This window comes from Aulonocara stuartgranti (genome assembly GCF_965226115.1).
Source record: "Aulonocara stuartgranti genome assembly, chromosome: 11".
In the NCBI taxonomy this organism is placed as follows: domain Eukaryota; kingdom Metazoa; phylum Chordata; class Actinopteri; order Cichliformes; family Cichlidae; genus Aulonocara; species Aulonocara stuartgranti.
The window spans coordinates 35,315,748-35,334,508 of NC_138947.1; the positions used below are offsets into that span (position 1 = coordinate 35,315,748).

Genomic DNA, 18,761 nt, shown 5'->3' on the forward strand with positions numbered 1-18,761 from the left:
AGTAAGTTGCAAAGTTTTCTTCGTCCATTTTAAATCTTTTAAACTGAAATTAAAGAACAAAGGTTGACTAACCTCTGAAGCCCATTTCACCATTTCTATAAAAACAGATCTGCTCAACAACTTATGATCACTGTCATATATTTGCAGAATCCAGGCAAAACGGAATGTCAGAAGAAAATTGTATATAGCTTCATGAAATGTGTTCTTTTATTGATCACTAAGCAAATGTCTACGTGACTTTTGACATGAACGCTTGTGTGATAAACAACTAATAGCTTCCTCTTTCTCTAAGAACATGCAGACTTAGAAAAGGGGAACCTCAGCTCTGAGTTCTTAGAATAACTCTGTTATCTTTGTACACACACACACACAGACACAAGCTTGTATAAATAAAGAACGCAGACAGTGATACAGCGCAAGTCTGGAGTACGAGCGCTCTATGACCATCCTCGCGAGTAAAGACAACTGCAGTGTTTGTGTTTTCTAACTCAGGTGTCTCAGCTGAAGAACTGCGGGGTGATTTTTAGAAATCCCCAGTCACGGAATCTGCAACAGTCCCTTTTTCCCTGTTTAAGATTCAAGGCGACTTGTCTGTGTAACCTAAATAAAGGTATACATTACAATACTATTTCCTTACTATTCAGTTTTTTGTAGCTCCAGTGTCTAATGGCTACTTTCTAGTTCTAGTTCTAGCAATTTGTAAATTGCTTATTTGTTTCTTAATAAGTAATTTGGAAATTTCAAAAGTAAGTTTTCTAACATTTTGCTTTCCTCAAATCCCCACAATTCACAGTGCTAACTGCTAATTATCTGCAAGCCATTGGCTTCTATACCTAGCACAATGTGCTTTAGAGCCCTTTCCCTGGAAAACAGCTCCCTGTTTAATTTTTTAAAAACTGGAATGCCAAAAATAATTAGTTTAAACTTTCTTTAAAAGCAGAGGGTGCTATGGTTCCTAGTTGCCATCAGTGACAACGCTTCTTTGTTTTGTTCTCTTTTCTCCCCCTTCAGTCTTTCCCTGTTTGCGTGTTTGCATTTGTTCGCCAGTGCTTGGCTAGTCTATTTACCTGTTTCTTCTTCTGGTTTCCTGGTTGGACCCTGGTTGTAATCCTACCCTGCAACCTTTTGGGTAGCCTGATGTGCACCTCCTAGAAATGTAGGAACATCAGCTCGATGCATACCACAATGACTTAAATGCCAAGGAAAGTTGCGGTGTAGGGATAAAAGGACTTTGCAGTTATTACGTAAGTTAGGACATAGATGTCCTGCTAAGTCTAAATCAAGATTTAGCTGTCCCAGGTTTCTGCATGTTCTTTGTTCACCTCTGCACCACATCGATTTCTCAGGTGGTGCTCCATCATGTCACTGTGACAAATATTCATTATTATGTCATTGTGACAGTGACATCATGATTAGACTTAGGAAAAAACAAATGGATCACCTATAGCAGCAACCTCTGGAGCTGAAAAATAACTGCCTACCATCAGTTGTTCTGGTAGCCAATTGAGTCTGACTCCAAAAGTGAGTCAATACAAAGGTTTCCATGCTAAGTAGTCTGACACGCGTTGGAACTTTTTCGATGCTACGTGTCACTGTATAGTGATGTTATACACGTACCTGTGTATCTCAGCATCCTCATCGATTGGCTAACGCCTGTGTGCCGCTGATCTGCTATCTAGCAGCCAAACAGCTGTTAGCTCAGCCTGGCTAAAGGCATTTCAGTAGGCAACGATGACATCAAACAAACCTAATGGGAGTATATTGAGCAATCTAAGACCACTGACTAGCATCAACAGCACTATTTTCTCCATACCTTCCCAACAGAACATCTGTCAGTGCCTGAATGGCTGTTAACAACATCAGTAATAACCACACTACTTAAACCATGATATCATTAGTAACAGGAACATTGACTTTGTTTGCCTAGCAGAGATTATGATTGTCAAAAGAGTAGATACTCAGATATTAATCAATACTAAAAATTTATCACAAATAAAGATACTACTTTGCAGCAGTATCAATACCAACAGTGCTGTCTTTGCCCCATCCAGCTGACACACAACTTCACACAGCACCCACCGCAGCACACAGCTCATCCCTCCCCAGCTAAAGTAGTGAATGTTCATTGCGCTGAACGACTCCTTAGGAATGATTTTAAAAAGGTAAGTAAAGCTCCTGTTTCAACAGCATTGACGTAATAAACAGTTATCATAACCTAGTTAGCTTACCATAAGCTAGCTTAACATTAACGTAAGCTTTTTAAATATTTGCCATCTGTTTTAATAAAAATAATGGATAGCACACTGTATTTAGATATTAATAATTACTATTTAATTAATAATTGTTAATTATTCCATGCTGAATGAGTCGTGAATGGAATATTAAACCATAACAGAGTAGATTACCTTCAGATGGAGAACTGGCTATTGCGGGCTGTGCTGAGCAGCGGCGAAACCATATCTGAACTGAGCAGTGAGTTTTGAGTGTGAAGAACTAATCTGAGAAATCAAAGAGTGAACTCTTGAGCAGAGCAGACAAAGAATATGGCCTAAAGAGAGAGCTGAGGAAGTGACAAGCTGCAGGCTGAGGTGAAACAGTGTGAATGGTGGATCAGAGAGAGGCTGCTGTAATAAGATAATAAACTTTAACTTTTCTGCTTTTACAATAATTGATTAAAATGTGTTCTCAAATTATTTTTATTTCCCCTTCCATAAATATCACACTTTATGCAAAGATGTTGTATTTTTCCATAACACTTCTAATGGTTAGAGGTTAGGTATTGTAAAACTTCTCCATAGTATTAAAAATTATATCAAGTTTCAAGTAATTTCCTGGGTATCAGTACTGAGTTTGAGATACTTGTCAACAGTGGTGGAGCGGGGGGGGGGGGTGGCTTACTGGGCTTAAGCCCGGGTTGTTTTTTCAGAAGCCCGGGGTCTTTTGGAGTGTAATTTTTTCATAGTTAGCTGCCTGGCTGACAACTGTATGAAACAAAAAACTACACACAATATTCGAAGCACATAGTGCACACTGTGGGAATTTATGACTGTGCGTAAATCCCCCCCAATATTGGTATGATCCGAGCTCAGACACTAAGCGACTGAGCGAGGGGGAGCTGCTGCCTGCGAGTGCGGTGTTGGAGAAGCGCAGACAGAGGAGAACTGAAGTTTTACCAGGTACCAAAGCAAATCATTTGTACTGTACAAATAATGTAAATATGACGGTGTATCACGAAAGATTGATGTCAAACTGATCACTTGACCCATATTACATTACTTGCTCTTCAAGCCTAACAACAACAATGCTGTTTCTTTAGAGAGTCTTAGCTTACATGTATGTTTATTTCATATATTCAGGTGTTACCCTCCACGGCTAAATAAATCGGTTTCAGTAATGTACTGATATACAAGAATGGACATAAGGGGCTTTCTTCAAAGAAAAAACTCTGGTAGTATTTTATATATTATGCTTTGTATGTTGTTCAGTATATTTCTATGCAAAACAAGAGGAATTTCAACACACAGCAGTATATTCACAGTTTAAACCAGATATTTACATCCACTCTATGGAAAACACAAGAACATTTTTTTACTGTACAACATCAATTTAGAGTAAACTTGTTTTGTTTTGGATAAATAAATATTGAAATATCTTTTGAATTAGTTAAATGTCAGAATAAAGAGAGACAGAGCTGTCTATTTTTATCACTTTCATCAAATTTAGGAGTACATATACACTAAGTTTATTAATTATTAATTATTAAGTTAATCAATAAGAAAACTCCAGACGATTCCATTCTGAGCTTAAGACGTTTCTGATAGGTTAGTAGAGTCCATCTGAGTAAACTGTTGGCACACCTCTGGATGCATATAAGGCACCCCCAAAACACAGAGTGTCAGGCGTTGTGTGGAGGCGAGGAAGAAGGAACCCAAACGCAGGACTGGCAGGTAGGTGAAGGTTTATTATAGGGAGTGGGTGAACGGACACTGACTGGCTAGACAACTGAACGGCTGACTGAACTGAGGGAACACACGGGAAGGACAACGTAACATCAATGACACAACAGTGAATGAATAGAAACAGAGGGCTTAAATACACAGACTGGTGAGGATGATAATGAAAGAACGGTGAGTACCCAGCTGAACATAATCTGACTAATGATACGTGGGAATAACTGGAACACAATACGCAGGCGGTATGCTGGCACAGAAAACAGATGTGAAAATAAACTGAAGATGACAAAACGGAAAACACTGGGTCAACGACCCAGGAACCCTGACAGTACCCCCCCCCTTCAAAGGCCGGCACCCGACGGCCAAAGAAAAAAAACAGAACAGGGCGGGCGGAGGGGGCCCAGGACGGAGGGACGGAATCCACATAGAGACAGTTCAGGTGGGCGGCCGCGAGGAAGACGGCGGCGGCCACTGAGCAGGTCCGGTGGGCGGACCAGGCGAAGCAGAGGCCGAGTCCGAGGCCGGACCAGGCGAGGCAGAAGCAGAGGCCAGACCAGGCGAGGCAGTAGCAGAGGCCGGACCAGGCGACGTTGAAGCGGATGGGGAGGCTGGACCAGGCGAGGATGAAGCCGAAGCAGAAGCAGACGCTGGACCAGGCGAAGCCGAAGCAGAAGCCGAGGCTGGACCAGGCGAAGCCGCGGCTGAGTCTGATGCCGGACCAGGCGAGGCAGCGGCTGAGTCTGATGCAGGGCCAGTAGGCGCGGAAGCCTCTGGCTGGAGACAGGCAGGGCCAGCGGGTGTGGAAACCCCTGGCTGAGGAGCGGCCGGGCCAGCGGGTGCGGAAACCCCTGGCTGAGGAGCAGGAGAGCTCACAGCTGGCTCTGGGTGCTGTGGCTGCAGGTCCGGGAACTGAACAGGATGGTAGACGGGCGACTGGGAGACAGGAGGCGACTGGACTACAGACTGAGCAGGAGCAGACTGGACTGACTGGACTACAGACTGGACCAGAGCAGACTGGACTACGGACTGGACTGACTGGACAGGGGCAGACTGGACTGACTGGGCTACAAACTGGACAGGGGCAGACTGGACTGACTGGACAGGAGGAGACTGGAGGACAGGAGAGGGAACTGACTGGAGTGGAAGCTGAACAGCAGGTGAGGGAACTGACTGGAGTGGAAGCTGAACAGCAGGTGAGGGAACCGGCTGGAGTGGAAGCTGAACAGCAGGTGAGGGAACTGGCTGGAGTGAGGAGACTAATGGATAAACAGAGGTCGGTGAGGCTAATGGTTGAGCTGAGGTTGGTACAGCTGATGGCTGAGCTATAGACTGAGCTAATGCGGGAGATAAAGCTACAGCCTGAGCTAGTAAGGCTGGTGCCTGAGCAGGGGACACTTCAGCTAATCTAACTAGGGATGGTGCGAGGGCGTGAAAGGCTGGGTCAGGAGGTGGATGGAGTGGTGACGTAGCAGGTGAACTGGTTAGCTCTTCCGTGCCTCCAGAGTGTGAGGGCACTGGCTGGAGAGCCTCAGCTGCGTCTCTAGGGGGGTCAGGCCGGACCCTGGCTGCCCTCAGCCTAGGCGCTGGGACAGGCACGGGAGGTGGCTGGACACCAGTCACCCCCACCTGAGAAACAGAAGCGGGTGTGGAGGTAGACTGGGTCGCAGCTGCCCTCCTCCTGGGACCTGGCACTGGTGTGGGCGTAGACTGGGCCCCCGTGCTGGTGGGAAATGGCTGAATAATGGGTGTGGAAATAGTGACGGCGTGTGTGTTACTGGCAGGTTTATTGGAGATTGTCCTGGTTTTCCTGCCACCACTATTTACAGTCTTTGGGAGAGCAGAGCAGAACAAATCTTCCCAGTCCACAGAATCCTCCAGGAGGGAAACATCCCACGAATCAGAGATGGGGTTATTGTGCGTTTTGAGTGAATAATCAGATGGTGAGTGCAAAAAAAAGTCACTGGAGCTCACCATCGGGAGTGGCTGAAAGTAGTCCGTTTTATGGCGGCGTGTGCGCCGCTTTCTCTGGGAAGAGGAAGCGGCCGGGGTAAACAGCAGAGCTTCTGGCGCGGTAGCCTCCGTTGAGCCGAGGTGGGAGGCGTAGCCGTTGTGCCGTGGCGATGGTGGAGGTCTGGTGAATGAAGCGGCGGGTGTGTGAGCGTGGAGCGGAGTGGCGAGAGAGGGAGCGGCCGAAGCTTGGCCTGTAACGCCCACTCTCCGCGGCGAATGCTCCGATGCAGGTGAGACAGCAGGTGGAGGACCGCGGCGTCTCCGAGGCCCGCCCAGAGCCAGACGAGTCCCCTCAAAGACGTGCTCCCTCTCTGAGAAGAGCCGCTGTTTCCCCCTGAGCTTCTCCGCCCAAATGGAGAGCGCTACCTCCTGCCGCTCGTAGAGGTCCGAGTCCGCTGGGTTCCAAGCGTGTCTTTGTGGCACGGGTCGTGTCATTCTGTCAGGCGTTGTGTGGAGGCGAGGAAGAAGGAACCCAAACGCAGGACTGGCAGGTAGGTGAAGGTTTATTATAGGGAGTGGGTGAACGGACACTGACTGGCCAGACAACTGAACGGCTGTGTTACGTCCCCACTTAAAAGTCTAGGCGATGAGGGTGGGGGACAGTAACAGTTAGATCCAGGTGGAATGAAAAGAACGCCAGGCAGAGGTATTTAACATAAAATAGATCTTTATTGTAGGCAAACACCTCAATAATCATACAAATGGCAACAACAAAAGGAGACAGCACCGCTGCTTTAATGAGAAATCAGGGAGGTCAACCCAAAGTGGTAATGACCACTTCAACAAAGAAAGCAACAATAAGGCTTCAACAGAAAGAGACAGCAACGCTGCTAGCAAACAATATCCAGGCAGGCCACACAAACTAATGAAGGCCGCCGTCACTCATGGGCAATCACTGCTCAGTTAAACACTACTCACAAAGAGCCACACACCAGAAGGCTGGTCACACGCAGCAGGCTGTTCCACACCTAAGCCAGTAGCACACTCTGACCAGCACAGAGGAAATCCACCAGAAACCTCTCCCTCCTCCTCCACACTGCTCTTCTCCAGCTTATATCACCCCTGAGGGTAATTGGTTGTAACGAGAGCAGATGAGCAGCAGGTGTGACCTAAAGGAGAAGGCAGGGGCAGAGGGAGGGGCCAGAACGAAGGAGGAGGAGAGGGAGAAGACAACACCACGCCCACACACTCCCACAGCCTACCAGGATGTAACATTCCCCCCACCCTATATCCACACTATACAAAACAAAGAATAGACTCATCACTATGCACTGCGTGAGAGTGCATCAGCCACCAGATTTTCAGTCCCTTTCTTGTGCTGGATAACCAGATCATAATCCTGCACCAGCAATGCCCAGCGCATTAGTCGCTGGTTGTGGTTGTACATGCGCTGGAGGAAAGTGAGGGGGTTGTGATCTGTATACACCGTTACCGGAAAGGAGCTAGAGCCCACATACACAGTGAAGTGCTGCAAGGCCATCAGCATCGCTAGAGCTTCTTTCTCTATGGTGGAATAGTTTAGCTGATGGCGCTTGAACTTTACAGAGTAGTAGCAGACTGGGTGACACACACCCTCTGCGTCGTCTTGTAACAGCACCGCACCAGCTCCGGTGGCACTGGCGTCGACTTCCAGCTTGAAAGGCTGAGAGAAGTTAGGGGCAGCCAGAACTGGGGCGCTGCAAAGGAGGGATTTTGCAGACTCGAAGGCGTGCTGGCATTCCCCTGACCACTCAAAACGGACTTTGGGGCTACATAGCCTTGTCAAAGGGGCCACAACTACCGCAAAGTTCTTGCAAAAACAGCGGTAGTATCCAGTCATGCCCAGGAACCGCTTTAACTCCCGCCTAGTGGCTGGGGCCGGGTAGCTGACGATAGCCTCGACTTTTGCCTCCACTGGGCGTACCCGCCCGAAACCCACCTGTTTCCCCAGGTACATGACTTAGCGAGATTTAGGGTCAACGAGGCGTCAGCCAGTCGCTGAAATACCGATCGTAGGATGGCCACATGCTCTTCCCACGTGGCTGTGTATATCACTACATCATCCAAGTACACATTACATTGAGGCACGTCTCCTAAAACCAGCTGCATCAAATGCTGAAATGTGGCCGGAGCGTTTTTCATGCCAAATGCCATCACGGTGTACTGCATGAAATGGTCGGGTGTGACAAATGCGGAAATGTCAGAGGCTCTGGGGGTCAAAGGCACCTGCCAATATCCTTTAAGAAGGTCCAGTTTGGAAATAAATGTGGCAGGACCTATGTTATCAATGCAGTCCTCCATACGAGGAAGTGGAAAAGAATCGGCGACAGTCACTGCATTTACCTTACGGTAGTCGGTGCAGAAACGTGGGGTGCCATCAGACTTGGGCGTAAGTAAACATGGAGAGCTCCAAGGGCTGTGACTCTGTTTCGCCAAACCATTCTCCACTAGATAACTGACCTCCTTCCTCATCACCTCGCGCTTTCCCATAGGGCAGCGGTACGCGTGCTGTTTGAATGGGGTTGCGTCACCAACATCGATATCATGTTCACAAACATCAGTACGTGAGGGCACATCACCAAAGAGAGAGGGGTAGGAGTGCAGTAGATTAAGCACATCTTCGCATTGTGAAGGGGACAGATGAGACAAGTGGGCCGTTACTTCGGCTAAGTAAGCTGAATTCGCCAACCGTCCACACTGTTGTCCCTCAGAAAGTATATGCAGACCGTCGTCAGCACTGGCCTCTACACTCAGCACGGTGGCAGAGACAGAGCTGGAGGTTGCCGCACTGGCAACAGTCTCATGGGTTTCCCTATCATGGTAGGGTTTTAACATGTTGATGTGGCACAGGCGTGTTTTCCTCCTACGCTCTGGGGTACTGAGAACATAATCTGTCTCAGACACTTCCCTCACTATGACGTACGGTCCCGCAAAACGGGCCGTAAGAGCATAACCAGGCACCGGTAGCAACACTAAGACCTTGTCCCCAGCCTGAAAATGCCTTTTCACAGCCTTTCTGTCATGCCACGTCTTCATGCACGCCTGGGCAGTACACAGGGCCTCTTTCGCTAATGAGGTAGCACGTTGCCAACGATCCTTACATGTTTTCACAAAATCTGCCACGTTAGTTTTTGGAACACCCCCACTAAGGAACCTCTCTTTCAACATCTTTAGCGGGCCCCGCACCTCGCGGCCAAACACAAGGGTAGCTGGGCTGAATCCTAAGGACTCTTGCTTAACATTGCGTATTGCAAACAGTACAAAGGGGACACCCTCATCCCAGCTTCTGCCCGTGTCATGGCAGTACTTTTTTAGCATGGCCTTAAGTGTTTGGTGCCAACGCTCAAGTGCACCCTGCGACTCTGGGTGATAAGCACTAGACACAGAATGAGAGACGCCCAGGGAAGCTAAAGTCTGTTTAAATGCTCGAGATAAGAAATTAGTTCCCTGGTCTGTTTGCACTGTTTTTGGAAGACCAAAGGTGGTGAAAAACTTGATTAGCGCCTTAGTAATGTTTGCAGTGGTGACCCTCCGCAGAGGAATTGCTTCAGGGAACCGCGTGGACAAACACATTATGGTCAACAAAAACTGATTGCCTGCTCGTGTTCTTGGCAACGGACCAACACAATCGACCAAAACATGCTCGAATGGCTCACCAACAGCAGGTATTGGACATAGTGGGGCGGGGGGCACAGTTTGGTTTGGTTTGCCCACCAGTTGACACGTATGACAAGTATTACAATACTTCGCAACATCTGCCTTCATTGCCGGCCAGAAGAAGTGCTGCAGAATACGGTCATATGTTTTAGTTATCCCCAAATGTCCTGACCATGAATGGTCATGGGCTAATTGTAGCACGTGCTGACGCAAACTAGCCGGGACCACTATCTGTTGGACTACACTCCAGTCCTCCCCTGGCTTTGAAGTCCACCTGCGCATTAGCAATCCATCACATACAACAAATGTCTGCTTCCTGTCTCCTGTCAGATGATCACTCTCATCTACGGCAGCAAAACATTTGGTTAACGATGGGTCTGCTTTCTGAGCGATAATAAGGGCCTCCCATGTGAGGAGAGGGGGGGGCTGCGGGTTCAGGAGCAGGCTCAGCCACTTCTTGAGCCAGTTCCTTGGCATCAGGACCCACCTCCCCCTCCGAGGGCATCACATCCATCTCCAGCATAGAGCCGACCACTGACCCTGACAAGTCAACCACTTCTCCCTGCCGATGGGCCTGTGACCGGGTAAGAACACCTATGGGAAATACATCCGGGTGCTGCCGGTTTAAAACATCTGGCAAGGGGCTTGGGTCAGGGGTCTTTGTGACCTCTGGGGTAGGATAAACCTTCCCGCCTGCAATGTCATTGCCCATTATGAAGTCCACACCATCAATCGGGAAACAAGGACACACAGCTACAGGAAAAATGCCACTTACTAGGTCACTCTGCACCCAAATTTGATGGAGGGGGGCTGGCACATAAGTCATTCCAACGCCCCTAACAATAACATCAGTGCCGCTGGCGGTCTTTTCATCAAAGGCAAGTGCACTAGCCAGTATGAGGGACTGTGAACCACCTGTGTCACGTAAAATGGTCACAGTACGCCCGTCTCCAGGCTTACCAGAGAGTGACACCGCTCCTTTGAAAATGAAGGGTTTAAAACATTCGTCAGGCGTTTCAGTGCTAAGTGGTCTGCTACCAGGAGAAGCGTTTTTAATCAGCCCTATCCCTTTTGGTTTACGTGGTGTTGAAACTGGCTGTCTCCGCCTGTAGGCCTCGCAGTCCGCTATTAAATGGCCGGATTTAAAACAATAGAAACATTTCCGGTCTGACCTGGGACGAGGCACAGGCACCTCTCTCCTTGTGTCTTGCTCACCACTAGCACCACTAGCCTTTGCTAGTATGTCGCGTCGCTCATGCTTAACAACACTGGTTTTATGGACGAGTGCAAACTCGTCAGCCAGGGTCGCGGTCTGCTGCAACGTAGAGACCTTCTGCTCGTTCAGATATACCGCCATCCGCTCGGTGACGCAGTTTTTGAATTCCTCAATGAGAATTAATTCCCGTACCGAAGCTAGGTCTGCAGCTTTACAGGCCATACACCACCGATCAAAGAGGACACTCTTTTCTCTTGCGAAATCCAGGAAGGATTGACCCTGCACCTTTTTCAGCCCCCGAAATCGCTGCCTGTAAGCCTCGGGGACTAGCTCATAGGCTAACAGGATTGCACTTTTCAGTTTGTCGTAGTCCAAGCTGCATTCAGCGGACAACGAGGAACAAACTTCCTGTGCCTTGCCCACCAGCTTGCACTGTAGCAGGATGGCCCACGCCTCCCGCGGCCAACGCAAGGCTGTCGCTATCCGCTCAAACGATTCAAAATAAATCTCCACCTCAGTGTCACGAAACGCCGACTATTCCGTCCTACATCAAACTGTACGTCTGTCTGTGACAGCGAAGCCACCACAGGAGGGGAGGAGGCCTGCTGGAGTTCCAGCTGTCGCAGCTTGACCTTCGTCTCTGCCTCCACCTTCATCAGCTCAACCTCCCTAGCCCTAGCCAGTTCCGCGTCCAAACGCCTAAGCTCTATCTCCCTTTTCAGCTGGAACTCTCTCTCACGCTGCTCCTTCTCCAGCTGGAGACGAGCCAGACGGATTTTGAGCCTAGCATCCTGCTTAGAACCCTCTGATGACTGGATGGAGAGTGGATCAAAACGGGGCAGCATCACTAGCCCCCCCTTGGGCAACCCCTGGTCCATAGGTGTAGACACTGATGGTTCTAAAACCTGGCCTGGAACGTGAGGCGCCGCACTTGGTCCAGCCGGACCGGGTGTGCTCGGGGGTTCCTGCATTACAATCACCCTCTTCTCCAACAACCCGGACACCAGAGCGGCTTTCAGCTCGGGTTTGCGTAGACCAGTGGAGACACTGATCCCGTAATATGTAGCCAGCTCATGCAGATCCCTCTTCCTACAAACATCCAGCAGGGCAAGCGACGGCTCTACCGTAAACCCAGCAATATCAAAAGTGGCCATGAAAACTCAAAACGGCCTGCAAAACACAAGCAAATCACTAAAGGGCCACACACACACACACACACACACCGCCTTCACTACAGAACCAAAAACAGGCGAAATAAAAATGTGTTGTGTCAAGTCAACCATTAATTAAAAAAATTCTACCCACACTCCCCCCAGTCCTGCCTACTCAGACTCTAGCCTGTCCTAGCTTCTGGAGCGTACCAGGCTCGAGGCCAATTTAAAGGCAAATCATCAAGTGCCACAGGCACCGACAAGCCTACCCCCAACAGAGAATTAATCCCCACCCGGGTTTGCTCCGAAAATAAAAAAGGCAAAACAAAAAACGAGTGTCCGAAGGAAGAGCAAATGCTCAGCTAGACACTCCCCTGTGCTAGCCGGGGAGAGCAGCAGCTAGCCAAATGACCTTCACACAACACACAAACACCTGTTCACACTTGTAATTAACCCAATTCCTTTCATTCCGATCCCGGACGAGCCCCCACTTTGTTACGTCCCCATTTAAAAGTCTAGGCGATGAGGGTGGGGGACAGTAACAGTTAGATCCAGGTGGAATGAAAAGAACGCCAGGCAGAGGTATTTAACATAAAATAGATCTTTATTGTAGGCAAACACCTCAATAATCATACAAATGGCAACAACAAAAGGAGACAGCACCGCTGCTTTAATGAGAAATCAGGGAGGTCAACCCAAAGTGGTAATGACCACTTCAACAAAGAAAGCAACAATAAGGCTTCAACAGAAAGAGACAGCAACGCTGCTAGCAAACAATATCCAGGCAGGCCACACAAACTAATGAAGGCCGCCGTCACTCATGAGCAATCACTGCTCAGTTAAACACTACTCACAAAGAGCCACACACCAGAAGGCTGGCCACACACCAGAAGGCTGGCCACACACCAGAAGGCTGGCCACACACCAGAAGGCTGGTCACACACCAGAAGGCTGGTCACACACCTAAGCCAGTAGCACACTCTGACCAGCACAGAGGAAATCCACCAGAAACCTCTCCCTCCTCCTCCACACTGCTCTTCTCCAGCTTATATCACCCCTGAGGGTAATTGGTTGTAACGAGAGCAGATGAGCAGCAGGTGTGACCTAAAGGAGAAGGCAGGGGCAGAGGGAGGGGCCAGAACGAAGGAGGAGGAGAGGGAGAAGACAACACCACGCCCACACACTCCCACAGCCTCCCAGGATGTAACAGGCTGACTGAACTGAGGGAACACACGGGAAGGACAACGTAACATCAATGACACGACAGTGAATGAATAGAAACAGAGGGCTTAAATACACAGACTGGTGAGGATGATAATGAAAGACCGGTGAGTACCCAGCTGAACATAATCTAACTAATGATACGTGGGAATAACTGGAACACAATACGCAGGCGGTATGCTGGCACAGAAAACAGATGTGAAAATAAACTGAAGATGACAAAACGGAAAACACTGGGTCAACGACCCAGGAACCCTGACAGTGAGCCTGTTTCTTTGAAATGGGAAAATCAAGAGATGTCAACCAAAACACCAGGAAAAGAATCGTGGAGCTCCATAAGTGTGGCTCAATTTTGAATACAATTTGGTGCCATTTACAATTAAGAAATACAGATAGTTTCTCTGTTTACTCTTAAAGTTAACAAATATGTTTTTTATATTTATCAACCTAAAAAAATTAATTTGATGTTACAATTAAAAAAAGTGTTTGTGTTTTTATCTGAAGAGTTTGTAAATATCTGGTTTCAACTCTATATTTGCTGATGTTGGTGTTTTTCTTGATTGTCAGCACAAAGAGGGAGAGAGAGGAACAGAGAGAGAGAGATGAACAAAGAGGGAGATGGAGAATGAGGACAGAACAGAGAGGGAACAAGAGCAGGTGAGACACACATGTTAGTCAAATGGTTGTTTACCAAAAGCATCACCGTATCATCGTACCTAGTGTTTCTTTTTTGGTTTGTTATTTTTCAAATTCTATATTTATTAAGTTATGCAGGCTAAATAATTATATAAACTTTTCTCAATCTAAATAGTGTACTTTTGTAGAATTAAAAAATAAGTGTAGTGCAGGTCTATGATGATTTTTAGTGCTACTATGATCTAGTTCTGATGTCCCAAAGGCATCTAACCCTAAGATGGCGGCGCACACTGTTGCAGCGGCTTACGGCTCTCCGTCTCAGTACTCCTTTCTTTTGTTTAGTTTGTTTAGTTTGTATGTCCTTCTTATTTTTTTCTGCACTATCAGCTCTCCTTTTCTTGATACACCCGCCAGAGCCTCATAGACATTGGTGACCAGCATCAAACATCTTTTTCACTGGACTTTCTTCGCACGCACAACATCCCGGATCACATAGCGAGACCACCGGGCTCCCCGTGGATTGTTATCGGGACTTGGCGGCGGTGCAGATGGAGGGAGAGGAAGCAAAAGCGGGGCCGTAGGTCTGGCATTATGCTGGGGCTAAAAAACAAACCACCTCTGCCGAGCTGCTCTCTCCAACGCCAGATCCCCCGTGCAAAAAACCGATGACCTGGAATTACAACTAGTGGGAAATCGCTATGGTAAATGGCCTGCATTTGTATAGCGCTTTACTCAGTCCCTAAGGACCCCAAAGCACTTTACACATCCAGTCATCCACCCATTCACACACACATTCACACACTGGTGATGGCAAGCTACATTGTAGCCACAGCTGTCCTGGGGCGCACTGACAGAGGTGAGGCTGCCGGACACTGGCGCCACCGGGCCCTCTGACCACCACCAGTAGGCAACATGGGGTTAGTATTTTGCCCAAGGATATTTGGCATGCAGCCAGGAGGCAGCCTGAGATTGAACCACCGCCCTTCTGATTAGTGGCTGACCTGCTCTGCCACCTGACCTATAGCCACCCAAGGCACAGCAGTTCGAGACTGCTGTGCCTTGATCATCACCGAAACCTGGCTTCACCCAGGAATACCCGATGCTAGCGTGCAGCTAGCAGGCCGCACTCTGCTCCGCTGGGATAGGTGTTGTGGCGAATCCACTTAGCCAAAAAAATGGATCGGACATCAATTGGAGAAACGATAGTCTTTATATAAGGCTTCAAAAAGGGGAATGTACAACAAATAAACTGCTCGACTTCAGAGCAACATATAATGGCTTCCCAAACTTTCTTTGCTAGCTAAAACCCAGAGTAACTTTCGTCTACCACAAAGGATTCTGGGAAACGCAGTTTTCTAATGAAAATACCTGTTAAATGCTCCCTTTTAGCAGAAAATTAAATCTATAATTAACAGCTCTCACTAAACATGTGACTAACACTTAAATCACTTACAAAATAATTAAAATGCTGTTATCAAACAAAACTGCAATAAAGTTACAACATCCTCCCCCCCGATGAACAATCTGTTCATCTAAAGCTCTAGGTTATACAACAACTGAATCGGTCTTCTTAACAGAGTCCCCGTTGTCGTGCGAACTAAGCAAGATCTAACAAGACCGTCTCGACCAGGTAACATTTCTTCAATTCTTCCAAGTTTCCACACTTGTCTGGGGAGGTTGTCATGCCCAATGAGCACGACATCCCCTAGTTTTAGGGGTGTAGGCTTTGAAGCGTCACAGCAATGAGCTGACTTCAGCTCCAACAGATAGTCCCTTCTCCAGGTGTTCCAGAAGTTGGTCATAAGTTTCTGCCGGTATCTCCATCTCCGAGTAATATCCTCTTTGTTAGGTGTTGGATTGTGTGTGTCCTTTGGGATTGACTTGGGTGGTAGAGATGTCAGTCGTTTGCCCACCAAAAAGTGGGCTGGAGTAAGTGGTTGCGGTTCATTTATCTCGTTGTGCACAAAGGTGAGAGGCCTAGAGTTCAGAGTAGCTTCGACTTCCGCCAACACAGTACACATTTCTTCAAAGTGGAGTGAAGCTCTACCTAACACCTTCTTGAGACAGATTTTCACTGATCTGACAAGACGTTCCCTGAATCCACCCCACCAGGCTGCTCTTTCTGCAATGAACTTCCAAGTAATTCCTCTTTCCGAAAAAAACTCCAGGAAATGTGGGTCTTTAATTGTCTTCCACAGTTCCTTCAAATCTTGGTCTGCTCTCTTAAATGTTCTGGCATTGTCAGAATATATAACTCTGCATAGCCCTCTCCTGGCAATGAATCTCTTCAACGCTAGCAAAAATGTCTCAGTTGACTGATCTGACACAAGCTCTAAATAGACCGCTCGTGTCACAGCACAGGTAAATAGGGCAATGTAGGAACTTTTCACAGAATCCTCTGTTTTCACATAGAGTGGCCCAGCAAAATCCACACCTGTAACTTCGAATGGTGGTGACTCGGATATTTGGTCCCTAGGCAAAGGTGCAGTTAGCTGATGCCCAGCCTTTGCCTTAAACCTCTTACACACAGTGCATCTGGTCACAATGCTCTTAACCAGCTGCCAAGCCCGGATGATCCAATATCTCTCTCTTATTTGTACAAGAGTGTCCCTCACTCCTGAATGCATCACCCTTTTGTGACAGTCCTGTATCAGCAGTTCTGAAAATCTGTGTTTGTTTGGCAGAATCCAAGGATGCTGCTCTCTGAATGTGAAGTCCGACTGCTGCAGCCTGCCTCCAACACTAAGCAGCTCATCTTCATCAAGGAATGGTTTCAGTTCCTGAATCTTACTGTCATTCATCATAGGTTTTCCTACCTTCAGTCTCTGGACCTCCTGGTTAAAACTGTGATGTTGTGCAACCTTAATCCAGTACTTCTCAGCATCAAGAAGCTCATTTGCTGTCAGCTCACCTCGCATCTTTGGTTGCATGGTTGTTTTTGCATTAGCTATGAACCTCCTAATCCATGCTGTCACTCTGAGCACTCTCTTCAGTTCGCTGCAACTCTCAAGCTTCAGTATTGGTTCACAGAAGTCAGTGTCATTAGCAGCAAACTGCATGGCTATTTGATAACTGGATTTAAGTTCATCTTGTCTGAAATGTTTTCATCTTCAGACTCATGTATCCGATCTTCTGATACAAGAAAACTGGGGCCATTCCACCATAGCTGGTTTTGTAGTAGGGCCTCCACTGATTGTCCTCTTGTGGGCAGGTCAGCGGGATTAGCCTTTCCTGGGATGTGTGACCATGAAGATGGACTCGTAAGAGTCTGGATCTCAGTCACTCGATTTGCAACAAACGGTTTCCACCTTTGTGCCGAACTGCAAATCCAGAGTATTTGCAGTTCGGGTGGAGGATGAGATGGGCTTGCTCCATCTTCAGCGAGCTGATCAAGTTGTTCGCCAATCTGGCCCCAATCACGGCTCCCATGAGTTCCAGATGTGGCAACGTCATTTTCTTTAGGGGAGCCACCCTGGCTTTAGATGCGACCAAGCTCATTGTCGTTTCTCCTTCTCGTGTTTTGCCTTGCAGATAGGCCACAGCACTGTATGCCCTTTCACTGGCATCACAAAACACATGTAATTCCAAGCCATCTTTGCTTTCTTGTTGCATATTGATTTGGTACCACCTTGGTATGGTGAGCTGGTGTAACTGAGTAAGCTCTGAACACCACTGTTGCCATTTGTGATCAGGAGATATTTTATTTTGTATTCTCACAATCAGTTATCATTGATTATTCATTTGCCATTGTTGAATCTGTTGACAGTATAATCTTTTAATTACATCTGTGTTACTTTGAGCAAATATTAATGTACACTGACTGTTTATATTAATCCACACTGACTGTTTATATAAAGTTGTTGCACGTTAGAGCAGAGCAGTCACACTATACAGATCCACGAGTCCTGTTGGGCCCTGGCAGGCCTGCGTGTAGTTATGCACGTACGCTGGCCTCTACTTACATGCACGCACTTATGTAACACACGCACGGTCACCTACACACTTAGTAATAATAGGAGGGTCATCTGAGGACAGTTTTTCTGATAAATACACTTTCACAAAATGCACAATGTAATACACACTTGTTTTTCTCTTAAGAGTAGCAGTTGATGTCTATATAAGGGAAAACTTTGGGATAGGCGGGGAATTGTTATCATTTGAGATCATTTCCAGTAAAGATCCAACTGTGATGTCATAAAGGCAATATAAGGAGACTGATGCTTCAGTTGACGAGAGGATTCGATTGCAAATTGTCTTTTCCCACTCTTAGTGCACAGAGTGTGTAATAAAGATCACTATTTTTGACACCTACTTCGACTTGGGCTTGCTTTCTTCTCTTCCCTAACTCGAACGAATCTTAACAATCTGGTGCCGAAACTCCGGGTGGGGAGGAGTTGCAACCTGCAGCTCGTCGTGGAAGGTGACAAAGGGGTCGAAGGCCAGCAGCCTATCTGAGTGACGCCAGGCGACATAAGAAAAGGTGAGTGCCACCTGTTGATTTTTATCCAAAGGCGCTATATTGGAAGTTAAAACTAAATTTAATTAAATAATATTCACTCAGTCTGGGCTTCTGGCGTTGGTCCATAGTGATCTTGACTAATTAGTTTTAAAATAGGGCATAGTAGTCTGACTAAATTCATTGTTGTTCATTTTGGGGGTGAATTTTGAGTTAAGAAGTTATGTGTTTAAGTTAATACGGTTTAAGGTGTGTGGAAACAAATAAATACGGTTTAAGAGGTTTAACTGTGGGTTGACTGGGATGCCAGCCAGTCAATCGGTAGTGTAGGGATAATTTGGTTTTAATAGGGTAGCAGAGACGGTCTCGGGCTTCTGATAATTAAACGGGGGGGCTGAGAGCTCACCGTGAGGCTTTTTAAACAAGTAAATTCGTTTAGGACGGAGAAGCTAGGCTCTCTAGGAATGCAGTTGTTCAGCGTT

At 47.3% G+C, this 18,761-nt stretch overlaps 1 protein-coding gene across 5 annotated transcripts in view; it reads right to left on the reverse strand.

Annotated features, from left to right (window-relative positions):
- LOC309716923 (uncharacterized protein) overlaps nt 1-18,761 on the reverse strand; it is a 74,681-nt gene that overhangs the window by 3,269 nt on the left and 52,651 nt on the right. The gene's annotated exons all lie outside the window — the stretch shown is intronic.